This window comes from Bombina bombina, chromosome 6 (genome assembly GCF_027579735.1).
Source record: "Bombina bombina isolate aBomBom1 chromosome 6, aBomBom1.pri, whole genome shotgun sequence".
In the NCBI taxonomy this organism is placed as follows: domain Eukaryota; kingdom Metazoa; phylum Chordata; class Amphibia; order Anura; family Bombinatoridae; genus Bombina; species Bombina bombina.
The window spans coordinates 256,929,055-256,936,679 of NC_069504.1; positions in this window are offsets into that span (position 1 = coordinate 256,929,055).

A 7,625-nucleotide genomic window follows, 5' to 3' on the forward strand; every position below is an offset into this window, starting at 1 on the left:
TGCAGTGATTAGACAAGAGTTGGATTCCACCCAAGAAAGTATTAGAGATACTTCTTTTATTGCTAGGAGACTACGAGTACTCCCTTGATGATTGACATATGCCACTGTTGTGACATTGTCTGTTTGAAACCGAATATACGGTTCTCTCTTTAATAGACGCCAAGCCTAAAGAGCTCTGAAGTTCTAAGATATTGATTGGTAACCTCGCCTCTCGAGGATTCCAAACTCCTTGTGCTGTCAGAGACCCCCAGACCGCTCCCGAACCTGTGGGATTTGCATCTGTTGTGATCACAGTCCAGGTAGGATGAACAAAAGAGGCCCCTTGAACAATAAGGTGATGGTTTAACCACCAAGTCAGAGAGAGTTGAGTGTTGGGATTTAAGTATATCAGTTGTGATATCAAAGTATAATCCCTGCCCCATTGGTTCAACATGCAAAGCTGTAGAGGTCTCATATGAAAAGGAGCAAAAGAGTGTCCAATGCTGCAATCATGAGACCTAAAACTTCCATGCACATAGCCACTGAAGGGAATGATTGAGATTAGTTTCAGCTTGTCTAAACCTTCAGTCTCTAACGTCTCTTTTCTGTTAGGGATTGAGTCATGGACACTGAATCAATCTGGAAACCTAAAGAGGTGACCTTCGTCTGAGAAATCAAGAAACTCTTTGGTAAATTGATCCTTCAACTATGTCTTTGAATAAACAACAGAAGTTGTTTTGTGTGAGATTCTTCTAAATGAAAAGATTAAGCTAGTACCAAGATATCGTCCAAATAAGGAAACACCGCAATACCCTGCTCCCTGATTACAGATAGAAGTGCACCTAGAACTTTTGAGAATATTCTTGGTGCTGTTGCAAGGCCAAACTTAAGAGGGACAAATTGGTAAGTCTATTGTGGACAAGAAGTTGAAAGTTGGGACTCTTACAAAATGATTTAAGGTTTTCAGATCCAAAATTGGTCTGAAAGAATTTTCCTTCTTTAATACAATGAATAGATTTGAATAAAAACCCAATCCTTGTTCCTGCTGTGGAACTGGGACAATTACCCTTGAAAGTTCTAGATCTGAAACACATTTCAGAAAGGCTTGAGCTTTTACTGGGTTTTTTTGGTACATGGGAAAAGAAGAAAGAATCTTTCCAAGGAAGGTCTTATTCTGAAACCTATTTGATACCCCTGTGAAATTATATTCTGAATCCATTGATTTTGGACAGAGTCTGTCCAAACTCTTTGAAATAGCTTTAGTCTGCCCCCTACCAGAAGAAGCGGCTTGAGGGCCGCACCTTCATGTAGGTTTAGGGGCAGGATTTGGTTTCTTATAAGGCTTGGATTTATTTCAATTTGGAGATGGTCTCCAATTAGAGCCAGAGGCCTTAAAGGAAGGAGTGGTTTTCTGTTCTCAAGTCTGACAAAAGGAACAAAAATGATTGGGAGCTTTAAATTTACCCTTAGATTTCTTGACTTGGGGCAGAAAAACTCCCTTAGCCCCAGTAACAATAGAGATAATAGAATCCAATTGTGAACCAAAAAGATTTTTACCTTCAAAAGAGAGAGATAATAATCTAGTTTTAGACACCATGTCAGCATTCCAAGATTTAAGCCATGAAGCTTTTCGGGTAAGAAGGGCTAAAGACATGAATTTGACATTGATCTTCATAATATCAAATATAGCATCACAAATAAAATGACTTTTTTTTTAGGTCCGGGGGGAGAAGTTGCAAGACACGCTGCCTCCTGACAGGAGATCATCCCAGCCCTGATCCTGTGGCAGAGAATGCTAAACTCTCATGCCAGGAAGCCTGCATGGTTCAGGCTAGCTAAGGGCGTAAACAGCAGAGTCATCCAGTCCCTCTACAAGCGCCTTCAGATCTGTGCTTTTTGTGGCAGGGATAGAGCTGTCTGCATTGACTGGAGTCCACTATCACGGAGCACACTATGTTTGGCAGCGAGCCGCCTCCCACCAGTGCTGCGAGAGGGGGGTTTGACAAGTCACTGCTGCTGGAGGAAGAGAAGCGCCCGGTAACAGCCTAGAGGAGTGCCGTTTTCCAGAGACCTTGTCCCCCTCCCACTGGTGCTGTGCAGGGGGGGGGGCAGCTTTCAACTCTTCCCTTGGTTAAGCTTGGCCAGGTTCAAAATTTGGCCTCACACTTACTGCCCCTGCGGCTGCTTTTCCCTCAGATCGGAGGGGGCCTACCTGATTGGTGGAGGTCACGGGCAGTGGAGTCGCTTGGTTCTTCTGTGGTCATTCCTAGTTCTGTGCATTTCCACAACAGGGTGAGAGGTCCCCGGCATTGTTAGCCTACAGCTGGTTGTTTAGGTGGGCACATCCATCCCTCTTCCCCCTCCCACTGGTGCTGCAAGAGGGGGTTCAAGTGATCTCCTGGCTAGAGGGAAAGTCAGGTAATTGTCCATCACCCTGGAGGAGAGCTGTCCTGGCATTACTGAAATCACTCTTTCTACTTTATCCACCTTCCCAAAACAGAAAACAAGCTACCTAGGAGTAATGTAGAATGTTTTGTGTTGATACAGAGGCATCTACTTATCAAGCCGTCAACCGTAAATACGCTGGAATTCCGCAGCGTATTTGTGGCGAGCCTGATTCCCCTTAGTTATCAAACCCTACAGACCGGCAAAAGTAGAATTTTGTGACGTAACATACGATCCGCCGGGCAAAGTCCGACACAGATCGATGCTTACGTCATTACAGATGTTGCGAATGCAAGTTCGGCGCTATCTGACTACTTTTGCTACTTAACAAAATTCTACCAGTTACGCTCGCCACTATTCCAGCCCAGCGTACCTGGTTTTCAATCCGCCGCCCTGGAGGCGGCGGATGCCATAGGAATCAATGGGAGTCTGAAAGCAGCGAAAGCTCATGTTCGCTACTGCCCGATATCCCATTGATTCCTATGGTAATGTTTACACCTAACACCCTAACATGTACCCTGAGTCTAAAAACCCCTAATCTGCCGCCCCTACACCGCCGCCACCTACATTATACTTATTAACCCCTAATTCTCTAAAATAATACAGGAGGCCAAACAGAGGATCTCTTATCTGGAGGATGTGACTGACTCGCATGCCTCCAGGATTGAGAGTAACTATTCTGATCTGGTTAAACTGCAGAATAGATTAGAAGATCTTGAAAATAGATCAAGGAGAAATAAAATTAGAATTATTGGTCTCTTGGAAACTAACCAGCAGGAGGACCTGATGAAATTCATGACACACACTCTTCCACAACTACAAAATATCACTCCTCCATCTTCACCTTTCATAATCAAGAGAATCAAATAGAAAATGGAGTAAAATTACACTTTATTTAACAATTATGCTTGAAAACAGACGTTACTCATAGGGGGTAATATATAAGGGAAATAAATCCAGGGTTATGCAACCTCTGAACCAAATTCATACAGTTCCGATTCCCAATATGCCCCTAAAGGTAATTGGACAAGTTAAAAAATAAGGTAATATAGAAAGCTAGTGAAGAATGGGATTGTCACTTCCATAATTCAAAAATTCATTGCCTATATTCTATAAACCCAAGTATTAAAATTAAGGCTAGTGGACAGGTTTAGCGTGTCTAGTCAGACAATAGCATAAGAAAGAGAAGTTAGCAAAAAAGTAATCACATATGCACAAGAGGTTTCAATCATACAGGCATAAACAAATATGCACTATCTATGCGCTCAAAGGCGTCCTCCTCTCTGCGTACTGCTCTGATTGAACAGAGTCAGCCGATTTCTAACTATTCCCCTGTCAGATAGGTCTAGTTCACATACATAATATCCGTATTCAAAGCTTAGCAACTATTCAGTAGAGATGTTATGCTGAGAGTAACCTAACCGCTAGTATTGCACTAGGTTCAATGCAAGTAATTACATTTAGTCATGAATCATAGAATCAGAGGTTACTATGTAACCAAACATATAGCGTAGTAGCGTTTTATGTATAGAGTTAGACAAACTTGTTAACCTTACATTGAGTGCTAATAAATGGTGGTACAACAGCAGCAAAAACCCCCCTGTATATAACCCGATATAGGCTAAGTAAGGCGGTATTAAATGTGCCAGACCGCTGAATTAGTATGTGAGCATTTGTGACCGGTATGGTTAGACCACGCTAGCTACAACGCTGTCCACGCCCACCGACGCGTTTCCGTCACTGAACGTGACTTCGTCAGGGCATAGGGCCAGCCCAGCATTAGATGCGGTGAAATATACTGCTCCGTCGTCATGGCAACGTATGTAAATCAATTACACAGTATACACGGAGGTGTAAACTCCGCTATGGCCTCATTAGAATGCATTAGATGTGTTAAGTATATTCGAAACCTTTAAAGTATTGATTGATATCAAGACTATTGGGACACAAAGGGGGCTTAATAGTTGTAAATTAAAGCGCTCATATAACTAGTTATATAAAGACACAACATCCCTCAGTTAATGGAGGTATTGGTGTATTGAAAAATTACAGAACATCTCTTGAACAGTAATTTCTTAAAAGGATTGCTAGTATTTACTGAATTAATTTAAATTTAAGCAATGAAAAGATATACTTATAAGACTACTCTTGAAAATGTCCCTAGTGATCTCCCTTCAGATCATTCAAAATTAATTCTTTACTCATTGGGAAGGCAAATGCTTATTAGGGAGTAGAAACAATTTCTCCTCAGTGTTATACATAGTGAAGTATTAGTTTATGCGAACTAATCGTGAATTATTTCAAAAATTATTTCAAAAGGTTTCAACTCCTTTATGCCATTTCAAAGATATTATTTTGTATAATGCATACATATTTAGTTCAGAAGGGAACGGTTTTTAAATAATCATGTAAGACAAATTGTATATCATGATCCGTAGACTATAAGAAACATTTATATGATATTGCTTCATTCAGTCCCTTAGGTGAGGTGGATTGCAATTCATGGATCCATCTGCATTCTTTTTGCAATAACATTTTATTAATATCGCCCCTCCTCCCTTTCAATTTTACTTGTTCAATTGCACAGAAATAGATTTCATATTTATGTCCCTGATGTTCATTATTCATGTGTTGTGCTACAGGAACATTTCTATTCCATTTAATATCGCCTATGTGTTCTAGCACTCTGGTTCTTAGTTCTCTCGAGGTCTCACCCACATAGATTTTTGGGCATTTGCACATAGCGATATATATAACTTGCTTAGATCTACAGTTTAGAAAATCTTTAATTTCATACTGTTTTTCTGTGTTAGGGTGTACAAAGGTTTTAGTAGGGGCCATGTTCTTACAGGCTTGACATCTTCCACACTTATGGAAGCCTTTTGTTTCTCGCAACCAGGTTCTGGGTAAGTCTTTAGAGTAATGACTCTCCATAAGTATATCTTTAAGGTTATTTGATCTTCTATAGGTAATGTTAGGTTTTTCAGAAATTACTTTCTTTAGATCTTCGTCTTCTTGAATAACATGCCAATGTCTTTGGATGATATTCTTTATACAGACACTTTTGTCATCATATGTACCAATAATTCTTATGGTCTGCTGTTCGTTTGTTTCTTGTGCATTAGTTTCCTTTTTGGTTTGCAATAGTGTATTTCTATCCAGTAATTTTGCTCTTTGATATGCCTTTTTAAGGCATCTACCTGGGTACCCTCTTTCCTTAAACCTTCTTTGTAATTCCCTCGCTTCTGTTTCAAAATCAAGTTCTGTGCTGCAATTTCGTCTGGCTCTTAAATACTGACCAAACGGAATGCCCATTTTCAATTTCTTAGGGTGATAACTCTCCCATTTGAGGAGACTGTTGGTAGCTGTCTCTTTTCTATACAGTTTTGTATTTAGTGTGCCATCCGTCTCTTTTCTGATCTCTAGATCTAAGAAAGAAATTTTGTTTGAATCTATAGTTGAAGTATACCTCATACCATCTTTGTTGTTATTCAGCCACAACATGAATTTTTCAAAGTCATTTTTAGTGCCCGTCCATAGAATTAAGACGTCATCTATATATCTAATATATAGATCCATATACTGCATATATGGGTTCACGTCTTCATTGAGAATACTCTTGTTCTCAATCCACCCCAGGAACATATTGGCATATGTTGGAGCACAGCAAGTGCCCATTGCTGTGCCCCTTTTCTGTAAGTAGATCTTTTTGTTGAATAGAAAATAGTTATGTCTTAGTACATAATCTAATAGATCGATGATGAATTCATCTTCATCATTTCTGGTTGGATTAACTGTTCTCAGGAAGAAAGTAACTGCCTCCAAGCCCAGGTTGTGGGATATATTAGAGTATAGACTTTCAACGTCTATACTAGCCAACATAGTATTATCACTGACTATAACAAACTAATTGATGAAGCCAAAATACAAACAAATAAATTTACTACGCATAAAGACTTTGAAGCTTTAGATATAAAACTTAAGTTCCATATAGACAAACTCAAGGAAGAATTGAGTGAAACAAAAAATAGGAAACTGCAAAGAGATTGGTCTGACCATCAAAAAGGAAATATCTATAAAATCAATCAGAGACATAGTAATTTTAGAAAAACACAAGAATCTAGAGTCACGAACAAAAATGACACCTCAGATAATTCCACTACTGACTCAGAACCCTCTGATGAGGAATTAACACAAATACCCACAACCAGTGCTGCCCTAATAGAACCATCCATTACACAAATTTTTTTAGAGAAAGATCTATTCCCCCCAAAGAGAACAGTAAAAACAAGGCAAAAAAACAAACCGAAAGCCACCGGCAAACAGAAGTAGTTATGGATAATTTACAGATTATCAATTTGACTGAAACTCATTTAGAAAAAGAACATCACACACTACTATCTAAAGGATTAACCTTTGTACCCACTCCACATCATGATACATTTAATTGGATCAAGGACATACACCTGTTCGCTAGAAAACTTGCACTACATAAATTTCACAAAAATACTAACACAAATTCCCTAATTGATATGGGAATAGAACAAGAGGACCATGAAATGGTTAATCTAATGATATCATTACTGAATGAAAATGTAGAGACTCCAGAAACAAGGAAAGCAAGTATAGTGAAACCCAAAAGTAATTTTATGCCAGCAATATCCAAATACCCCTCTATTGATAAATTTGTCTCCCTGGTCACAACAGAAATAGAGGAGATAAATAAAAAAAGCAAAGTGCCAAAAAACTTGAGTTATAAAGAACGAAAAGCCCTCCAGAAATTACAAAACAATAAGGAGATTACAATAAAAAATGCGGATAAGGGAGGTAATATGGTTCTTATGATCAATTCTCAATATGAAGAAATATGTACCGATATTCTGAGCAATACTGATAATTACAAGGTCCTTACTCGTGATCCAACTGATGCCTTCCAACGAGAACTAGGATCCCTCCTGGATAGGGGTCTACAAGAAAGGGTAATTACTAAAGCAGAACATCAGTTTATGTTTAATAAGTTCCCAAGAATAGCTACTTTCTATAGCCTTCCTAAGGTTCATAAGGATATGACAAAACCACCCGGGAGACCCATAGTCTCTGGAAATGGCTGTATCACTGAAAATGCAAGCATCTTTTTAGATAAAAAACTGAGACATTTTGTACACACCCTTACATCTTACGTACAAGATACTAAAGATGTC